The sequence below is a fragment of the Pan paniscus genome, chromosome 10 (genome assembly GCF_029289425.2).
Source record: "Pan paniscus chromosome 10, NHGRI_mPanPan1-v2.0_pri, whole genome shotgun sequence".
Taxonomy (NCBI): Eukaryota; Metazoa; Chordata; class Mammalia; order Primates; family Hominidae; genus Pan; species Pan paniscus.
Window position 1 is genome coordinate 75414307 of NC_073259.2, and position 10261 is coordinate 75424567.

Consider the following 10261-nt stretch of genomic DNA (forward strand, 5'->3'; position numbering starts at 1 on the left):
TTTTTATATGCTATGTGGATATCTAATCTTTTTAGGATTCAGCAAAAGAAGATTTAGATATCTCCTATTTGAGTCAATTCTAGGAAGCCTAAGAGATCTACCAAGATGGCCCCTTGGCAATCACCAAAGCATCAGAAATATTTCTCTTATTTGGGTTTAAAAGTTAGTATCAATTCCATTGTTGCAGTAGCAGCTTGGGTGTTCCAAAATGTCATCCAAGTACAGTATATGATGTAAATGTTTGCAAGACAGGAAAAAAAATAGGAAAATGTAGACTAGGAAATGTGTTGGGGGGATTGAGAAGTTGAGGGACAAGAAAATAGTATCTTTATTCTTCCACAACCACATTTTACAAACCTTATCATCATTTTAACTATAAATATATTTGTATTTCAGATTTTTAAAAGGCTATCTTTCAAAAGTTTACCTTCTTTTCCTTTTTGTGGACATTAGACACTGTTTAAGGTCCATATGACAATGTTCGTTGAGTAAAATAAAGTATGCAACAGTAATTTAGAAACTCATATCTATGTAAGTTTATTTAAGTTTGGCCATATGGTCAGATGCCTCCTGACACTACAAATATCTTTCTGTTATTTAAAATTTTCTATAAAACTCTAGCAGTAAATAGTTGGTAATGTGAACATAGTTCACCAACATTTTTGTCTTACAAGTTACACATTTTTGATAGTAACTGTGTAATTCCATCTATTTTTATAAGAATATAACATGGTGATCTAGCGTAACGGTATACATTTATTTGCATTTTAAAATGAAGAAGCAGTATGTAAGTATTAGGCTAGTGCAAAAGTAATTGTGTCTTTTTGCCATTAAAAGTAATTTAATTTTAACATAAAAGTATATTAGTAATATACTATAATTATATAATATAATTAGTAATATAATAGAATTATATAATAAAAACCCATAGGAAGCATTTTATTTTGAAGAAGAAACCAGATAGTTTATTTTTCCTACTCATTTTCTTTCTTGTATCTCTGTGGGTGCATGAGTCTTTTTCTTCATTTCTTAGTGGCACTTATGCCATTTGTGATTTGTATGTGTGTGCCTACTCTTTATGCTGTAAATCTTGGTGTTAAAATCCATCCTAGATGGGACCCATTGGTTGGTCTGTCTAATATCTAAATTCAATATGAACTATAATGTCATGTCAAAAAATCTTTGATTTTGCTATATTTTGTTCCATTTACATGAAAAAATAAGTTCTTCATATGGATACATAAGAGTGCAGAGGTTAGACTGTATTTTGAGTTTCTGGTTTCCAGTTGGGACATTGATCATTTGTTAACTTAAGATCTTAGCTTGTGAATAAGTCTTATCTGCATTGGATAAGACTTAATAAGTCTTATCTGCATCTGGATCTTAGCTTGTTAATAAGTCTTATCTGCATAACATTTTGACCATATTTGTGGGTATTTCTACAGACTAAATTAAGTTTTAAATATATATTTCTAAGAAAAGTGAGAAAAACGTGTAGGCAGTAATAACATAAGCTTTGCAGAGGCTAATTTCCAGATACAAACATATAGTACAATGTACCTGTAATAATTATAACTATTTTTGACAAGTAAATTGATATCTTGTTGCCTTCCTTTATTATAGATGAAAAAACAATTTACCTCAGATTACTGGTCACAATGACCCTAACTCATATTTGGTTGTAAGGTAGTACATTACCCATTTTAGGTTATTCAGCTCCTAAACTCGCAAATATTGACAGGGCAACGTGTACCACAGATGTGTGAGATTTTAAAGCTATTGAAGAGGCTCAGTACATTGTGTCTTAAAAATAGTCACATTTAAGCATCCATTGGATTGCTGTATTATGGTATTTACAATGATGAGGTACAAAAGGGTCTAGGTCTATGTTTGCATATACTCTGGAAGACAAATCCTACCTTTGCAGCATTTTACCAGTTGCAGCTATTAGAATCTCCTAAATATCTTAACCTGTGGGCTTACATATTTTCTTATTTTTTTTTCAGAAGTCTTAGAATCAAGAAAGGGCCATATATGAAAGTAGTGAAGTGGCATAATATTTTTAAATATTTCATGCTTTGGTCAATGCCACAGTACCCTAGAATTTTAGTAATGATTACGGTTAAAAATTAGTGTTGTATTGCTAGATGTATTAGTCCATTTTCATACTGCTATAAAGAAATACCCAAGACTGGGCATTTATAAATAAAGAGAGATTTAAGGGACTCATAGTTCCACATGGCTGGGGAGGCCTCACAATCATGGCAGAAGAAGGAGGAGCAAAGGACATCTTACATGGTGGCAGGCAAGAGAAAAGTACAAAGGAACTGCCCTTTATACAATCATCAGATCTTGTGAAAGGTCACTATCACAAGAACGGCATGGGAAAAACCGCCCCCATGATTCAATTACCTCCCACTGGGTCCCTTCCATGACACATGGGGATTATGGGAGCTACAATTCAAAATGAGATTTGGGTGGAGACACAGCCAAATCATATCATTCTGCCCCTGGTCCCTCCCAAATCTTATGTCCTCACATTTCAAAACACAATGTGCCCTTCCAACAGTCCCCCAAAGTCTTAACTCATTTCAGCATTAACTCAAAAGTCCAAGTCCAAAGTCTTATCAGAGATAAGGCAAATCCCTTTTGTCTATGAGCCTGCAAAATCAAAAGCAAGTTACTTCCTAGATACAATAGGGGTACAGACATTGGGTAAATATACCCATTCCAAATGGGAGAAATTGGCGAAAACAAAGAGGCTACAGGCCCAACATAAGTCCAAAATCCAATGGGCAGTCATTAAACCTTAACATTCCAAAACGATCTCCTTTGACTCCATGTCTCACATACAGGTCGTGCTGATGCAAGAGGTGGGCTTCCATGGCCTTGGGCATCTTCACCTCTGTGGTTTTGTAGGATACAGTGCTCTTTCTGGCTGATTTTATGGGCTGGTGTTGCGTGTCTATGGCTTTTCCAGGTGCACGGTGCAAGCTGTCGGTGGATCTACCATTCTGGGGTCTGGAGGACAGTGGCCCTCTTCTCACAGCTCCACTAGGCAGTATCCCATTGGGGACTCTGTGGGGGCGCTCCAACCCCACATGTCCCTTCTGCACTGCGCTAGCAGGGGTCCATGAGGGCCCTGCCCTTACAACAAACCTCTGCCTGGACATCCAGGTGTTTCCACACATCTTCTGAAATCTAGGTGGAGGTTCCCAAACCTCAATTCTTGACTTCTGTGCCCTGTAGGGTCAATACCATATGGAAGCTGCCAAGGCTTGGAGTTTGCATCTTCTGAAGCCAAGCTTGAGCTGTACCTTGGCCCCTTTTAGCCATGATTGGAGTGCCTGGGATGTAGGGCACCAAGTTCCAAGGGTGTACACAGCATGAGGGCCCTGGACCTGGCCCAGGAAATCATTTTTCCTCCCTGGGCCTTAGGGCCTGGGATGGGAGGGGCTGCTGTGAAGGTCTCTGACATGTCCTGGAGACATTTTCTCCATCATCTTGGTGATTAGCATTTGGCTTCTTGTTACTTACGCAAATTTCTGCAGCTGGCTTGAATTTGTCCCCAGAAAATGGGTTTTTCTTTTCTACTGCAATGTCAGGCTGCAAGTTTTCCAAACTTTTATGCTCTGTCATCTCTTGAAGCTTTGCTGCTTAGAAATTTTTTCCACCAGATACCCTAAATCATCTCTCTCAAGTTCAAAATTTTCTAGGGCAGGGGCAAAAAGCCAGCAGTCTCTTTGCTAAAGCATGGCAAGAGTCACCTTTGCTCTGGTTCCCAAGAAGTTCCTCTTCTCCATCTGAGACCACCTCAGCCTGGACTTCATTGTCCATATCATATCAGTGTTTTGATCAAAGCCATTCAACAAGTCTCTAGGAAGTTCCAAACTTTCCAACATTTTCCTGTCTCCAAAGCCCTGCAAGTCTCTAGGAAGTTCCAAACATTCTCACATTTTCCTGTCTTCTCTTCAACCCACCAAACTATTCCAACCTCTGCTTGTTACCCAGTTCCAAAGTTGCTTCCACATTTTTAGGTATATTTACAGCAGTGCCCCATTAATCCCGGTACCAATTTACTGCTTTAGTCCATTTTCATACTGCTGTGAAGAAATACCTGAGACTGGGTAATTTATAAAGAAAAAGAGATTTAATGGACTCACAGTTCCACATGGCTGGGGAGGCCTCACAATCATGGTGGAAGGTGAAGGAGAAGCAAACACACGTCTTACATGGCAAAAGGCAAGAGAGAAGTGCAGGGTAATTGCCCTTTATAAAACCATCAGATCTCGTGAGACTTACTCACTATCATGAGAACAGTGTGGGAATAACCCACCTCCATGATTCAATCACCTCCCACCTGGCCCCTCCCGCAATATGTGGGGATTATGGGAGCGACAATTCAAGATGAGATTTTGGTGGGGACACAGCCAAACCATATCACTAGGGATTGTTATATGCTAAGGGCTTTTTACACATTATTTCATCCTCATATCTTTGCAAGGCAGATATTGTTTTTTTAATATATAAATAAGAAAACTGAAGCAAAAATAAGCCAAGAACTGTATTCAAAGTTTTAAAAAAGTATCCTAACAAAGGTCTGCCTGATTCCAAAAATCCTGTCTTTCCCATTGCACCAATGACCCTACTATAGTATCTTTCAGTATCCTATTGACTTTTTGCTCTTCAGCAACACAGCAGGACATTCTTTACATTTTAAATTTTACTTCAATATGAAAGTTGAAAACACTTAGACAATATCTCTTGGCATAGCCAGATAATAATCATAAACTTGAAATCAAATGAAGCTCTGAAAACTGAGTTTGAATATCTGGGTACTCCAAGGGCTTGGTTCTGGTTCATATCCTCTCTTATTTTCCAGTGGCTTTTCTGCAGGAGGGGTTCTGGAAAAATATGGTTTCTAAGCACCTCGTAAGGATCAAATACTGTTTTCAGAAGGCTGATGAAGCTTCAGAAAAACAAATCTGTTTCTGTTGTCTTGCTCCTTTCCCTGTCTTGTCATGCCAGCCTCCTCTACCCATCCTCCAGGTTAACAAATTAGGATTTCAAAACCAGAGTGGAATAGATGCTTTAAATCCTTATCACACCCAGTTGTGTGAAGAAAAGTGATTGCAAATGTATATGGGTCTCAAAGCCCAACCAGAGACATTGTACGGTAATAGGACTCCTTCATGCTCTTCTCTTTTGCTCTTTTTCCGTTTTGCTTTCCTCACAGTTTACCCCTACCAGTCCTCTACCAATGTTCTTGCTTAAGGTGCCTATCCTGTTCTCTTAGAGCTTTGCTCTTAACCAGCTGTTAGCTAACTTCAACTGTTAGTTGATATTGATGAGAGTTTTTATTTCAAGAAGGATTTGTCTTTTAATGGAGATTCTTCAACTAAAAAGCACTTATGCACAAGAATGAATTTCAAATTATAGAAGGTTATGGAGTAAATTCTGGACAGAGTTTCTGCTCAAGATCTGTTGCTTGATCAGGTTATTTGTATTTACAAAGTGGAAGCATGGAGTCAATACAAAGAAGTGAGTGATCAGAAACCAGAAGAGAGTTTTATAACAATTATAGCTGTATGTGGGACCACAGCCTCCTAGCTTTCACGTAAACTTATACTAAATTTTCAGCATTTCAATTGCAGAGGTTTCATATTTATATATTTATATGATAATCAGGGCATTATGTCCATGAAGGTAAAAAAGAGTTTTTAAAAAAAATCTGGCCGGGCGAAGTGGTTCACGCCTGTAATCCCAGCACTTTGGGAGGCCGAGACGGACGGATCATGAGGTCAGGAGATCGAGACCATCCTGGCTAACAAGGTGAAACCCCGTCTCTACTAAAAATACAAAAAATTAGCCCGGCATGGTGGCAGGAGCCTGTAGTCCCAGCTACTCGGGAGGCCGAGGCTGGAGAATGGCGTGAACCTGGGAGGCGGAGCTTGAAGTGAGCCGAGATCTCGCCACTGCACTCCAGCCTGAGCGACAGAACGAGACTCCGACTCAAAAGAAAAAAAAGAAAGAAAAACTAAGTGGACATATTTTTTGATATATTAAATTTTTCTTTTTATAATGCCTTTCCATGATTTCAAGTTTTAAAAAGTTTATTAATGCAGTTTGTTATCTATGTGGTAAGATTTCTAACTACTTAAATTATACCGTTTTAGTATTTTAGATTTTCTTCCTGCTATTCTAATCTACTTACAACTCTGATAAACTTACCAGATATGCTGTTTCTATATTGTCTGTGATATCCTTTTAAGGGTTTGTGTGCCGCTTCTTACTGATGATAACCTTTGTTCTAAATACCATAAGGAATGTTCCCACAGAGAAGTGGTGGATTTTCAGAGCCAGTATCTTTATGGTTCTTTAAGCATTTCGTAATTCTAGATGTGGTTGTGCGGTACAAGTTTCTTTGTGTCATTTTGTTATTGGAGCAGGGAAGGTATCTACTTATGCAAATCTCATTTAGGATTTGGGTAGATTAATTTCATTATTCTATTTCCCTTTTTGTTCATCTTTGAAGCTTTCTCTGCATTGTTTTGTACCCGCTTTTGTGACTGACTTTTTTTCTTCTGTGTCTCTTTTAAAATTCTTAATAAAATGAATTTAAAAAGTACCCACTGTAATACCATACGGTTCTTTGGTTTGTGTAGTTATCATTGTTAATTCAGTTATCACTGATTGGACATTAAAGATATACCAGATACTTTACATATTTTATTTCTAATCTTCAAGAAAACTATTCAAGATAGATATTACTATCCCTGTTTTACAAAGGGAGTATAAGATGCCACACTCTATCAACTTAATCACACTGTATTAAATTATAAATTTATATTAAAATAATTTGTTTTTTCATTATTCCTAGAGTAAATGTATTCAACCAATATGTATTGTGCATCTGTTATAGGCACATAATGGGCTTAAATGTTGTGGGGATTACAGAGATGACTCATACATCCTTCACCTCAGTTAGTTTACAGGCTGGATGGGGAAATAACACTTGAGCATACATAACCAAAAAATAAGGTAGAACCTGTGAACTTCTTCTAGGTGGTCTCAAAATCCCAACCACTAATATCATATCAAATATAAAAATAAGCTCACTAAACATGTTCAGTGACTGAGGGAATGTCTATGTAAATTCAGAACCTGTATTTACATAGACTCTTATCTGTGTGAGACTCTTATCTATGTATGACGGAAAGAATCATGATAGGCTCCATGGACAGTGTGGTCTTTGAGCAGAACCAGGGTACAGTGTAGATCCCAGAGGTGAGGAAAGGATATTTCAAGGCAGCAAGTTGTATAAAGCAGGAACGTGGAGGCAGGTGAGTGTGGGGTATGGGATGGTTAATGCACAAGGGAAGCAGTAATGAGGCAGATGAAAATATAGACCAAAATTCCATGGGGAGGACGTTAAGGGACCAGCTATAGGATGTGGGTCTATTTAGTCGGCAAAGGTTTTATTGAACCATAGAAGAAAATGTTCTTAGTTGTATATGGAACAAAGAAAATAGGACAATCCCATTTGGATTTTGGAAGAAAAAAAAGATGTGCTACCAGCAATCTTTCAGTGTTGGAAATATTTAATAAGTGTATTGAATTTTTTTTTAACTTTCTTCCAGTTAAAACCTTAAAAAACAAAATAAAACAAAGCAAAAGTATCTCATAATGGGTAGGGTAAAGATTGTTATTCTCAATATCAGACAAAGTGAATAACTATTTTAGTCCCATTCTTCTTTTGCCTGACCTGTGTGTCCAGTTTCAAGACAGACTGATTTGGCATGGTCTGACATTTAATAAAACACAGTGCAAAGTGGGAGTAAAAGAAAAATATTTTTATTTGGACATGATGTAGAGAAATTGTCTGCACTTCAGAGTCAATATTCAGTTTCAATCCTGAATCCATCCTGACTATGTGATCTTAGATAAGTCAGCTCATTTTCTTTCTTTCTTTTTTCGTTTCTTTTCTTTCTTTTTTTTTTTTGAGACGGAGTTTCTTCTGTCGCCCAGGCTGGAGTGTAGTGGCATGATCTTGGCTCACTGCAACCTCTGCCTCCCAGGTTCAAGCGACTCTCCCGTCTCAGCCTCCCAAGTATCTGGGATTAGAGGCTTCCGCCATCATTCCCGGCTAATTTTTGTATTTTTGTAGAGACGGGGTTTCACCATGTTGTCCAGGCTTGTCTTGAACTCCTGACCCACCTCGGCCTCCCGAAGTGCTGGGATTACAGGTGTGAACCACCGCATCAGCCATTTTCTTTCTTAAAAATTTATTATCATTTCTTTATTTCAATAGCTTTTGGGGTACAAGTGGTTTTTGGTTACACCGATGAATTATATAGTGGTGAATTTTAACATTTTAGTGTACCTGTCACCCAAGAAGCGTACATTATATCTGACTGATGGTTCTTTATTCCTGGCCCCCTCTTACCCTCCCCCTTCTGAATCTCTAAAGTCCATTATATCACTCTGTGTGCCTTTGCATAACTGATAGCTTAGCTCCCCCTTGTAAGTGAGAACATACAGTTTTTGGTTTTCCACTCTTGTTGTTACTTCGCTTAGAATAATGGTCTCCAGCTCCATCCAAGTTGCTGCAAAAGACATTATTTCATTCCTTTTAATGGCTGAGTAGTATCCCATAGTGGGTAAATACCATATTTTCTTTATCCACTCATTAGTTGATGGGCACTTAGGTTGGCTTCACACTTTGCAACTGTGAATTGTACTGCTATAAACATATGTGTGCAAGTGTGTTTTTCATATAATGACTGCTCTTCCTTTGGTTAGATACTCAATACTGGGATTACTGTATCAAATTGTAGATGTACTTTTAGCTCTTTAAGGAATCTCCATATTCTTTTCCAGAGAGGTTGTACTAATTTACATTCTCACTAGCATTGTGTAAGCATTTCTTTTTCCCCACATTTACACGAATATCTATTGTTTTTCTACTTTTTTCTTTTTTTTCTTTTTGAGACGGAGTCTCGCTCTGTAGCCAGGCTGGAGTGCAGTGGCGTGATCTTGGCTCACTGCAACCTCTGCCTCCCGGGTTCAAGCGATTCTCTTGCCTCAGCCTCCCAAGTAGCTGGGACTACAGGCACATGCCACCATGCCCGGCTAATTTTTTGTATTTTAGTAGAGATGGGATTTCACCATGTTGGCCAGAATGGTCTCCATCTCCTGACCTCATGATCTGCCTGCCTCAGCCTCCCAAAGTGCTGGGATTACAGCTGTGAGCCACCACGCCCGGCCTGTTTTTTGACTTTTTAATAATGGACATTCTTGCAGGAGTAAGGTGGTATCTCACTGTGGTTTTGATTTGCATTTCCCTGATGATTAGTGATGTTGCGCATTTTTTTCATGTTTGTTGGCCATTTGTATATCTTTTTTTAAGTAAATGTCTATTCATGTCCTTTGCCCACTTTTCAATGGGATTATTTATTTTTTTCTTGCTGATTTGTTCGAGTTCCTTTTAGATTCTGGATACTAGTTCTTTATCGGATGGGTAGTTTGCAAATATTTTCTCCGATTCTGTGGGTTGTCTGTTTACTCTGTTTATTATTTCTCCAGCTGTGCAGAAGCTTTTTAGTTTAATTACATCCCATTTATTTATTTTTGTTTTTGTTGCATTTATTTTTGGGATCATATACCAGTTAAACTCTGTCATTTTTTCTCTTAGTGTACATACTTAAGCCCACTCACCCAACTTCTGAGATCTTATCTGGAAGCTGCCGATCATCAGTTTTAGGTGTTTTCTACCTATTGGGAGTCTACCTTTCTCTGGTGCTGGCTACGACCAGTTATTATTTTAGAGAGACAATTTAACAATCACCTGACCATCAGCTGATAGTCGCCTGATAATTCTTGGTCGGGGGCTGGGGCAGTGGGGGAATGGGGGTGTGGGTTGGGTTGGGGGGCCCTCTCTTCCCTGCTCATGGTTGCCTAGCTACCCATTCTAGCACTTGGAAGCCTAACTCACTCAGGTTACTCAAGGGTACCTATGATTTCATGTACCTAGACACCATGAGAAAGGTTAAGATAAACGTAGTCACCAAAATTTTACTGTTGGTACCTCCAATTACAATAATTTAGTTATTCTCATTATTTTTTTCCCAAAGTAGTTGTGAGAAACCAGAGAATACACTCAGTAAGCTCCCTGGCAGTAAGGTATTCTCAGTCTTTACGTATTTGATTCCTTACTGAGCTGCAAATACCAACCTAACTAAGGAAATAAAGCTGAATTTGT

At 38.3% G+C, this 10261-nt stretch overlaps 1 protein-coding gene across 2 annotated transcripts in view; it reads left to right on the top strand.

Annotated features, from left to right (window-relative positions):
* The window catches only part of SLCO1A2 (solute carrier organic anion transporter family member 1A2), a 135580-nt gene that overhangs the window by 13071 nt on the left and 112248 nt on the right, over nt 1–10261 (top strand). The gene's annotated exons all lie outside the window — the stretch shown is intronic.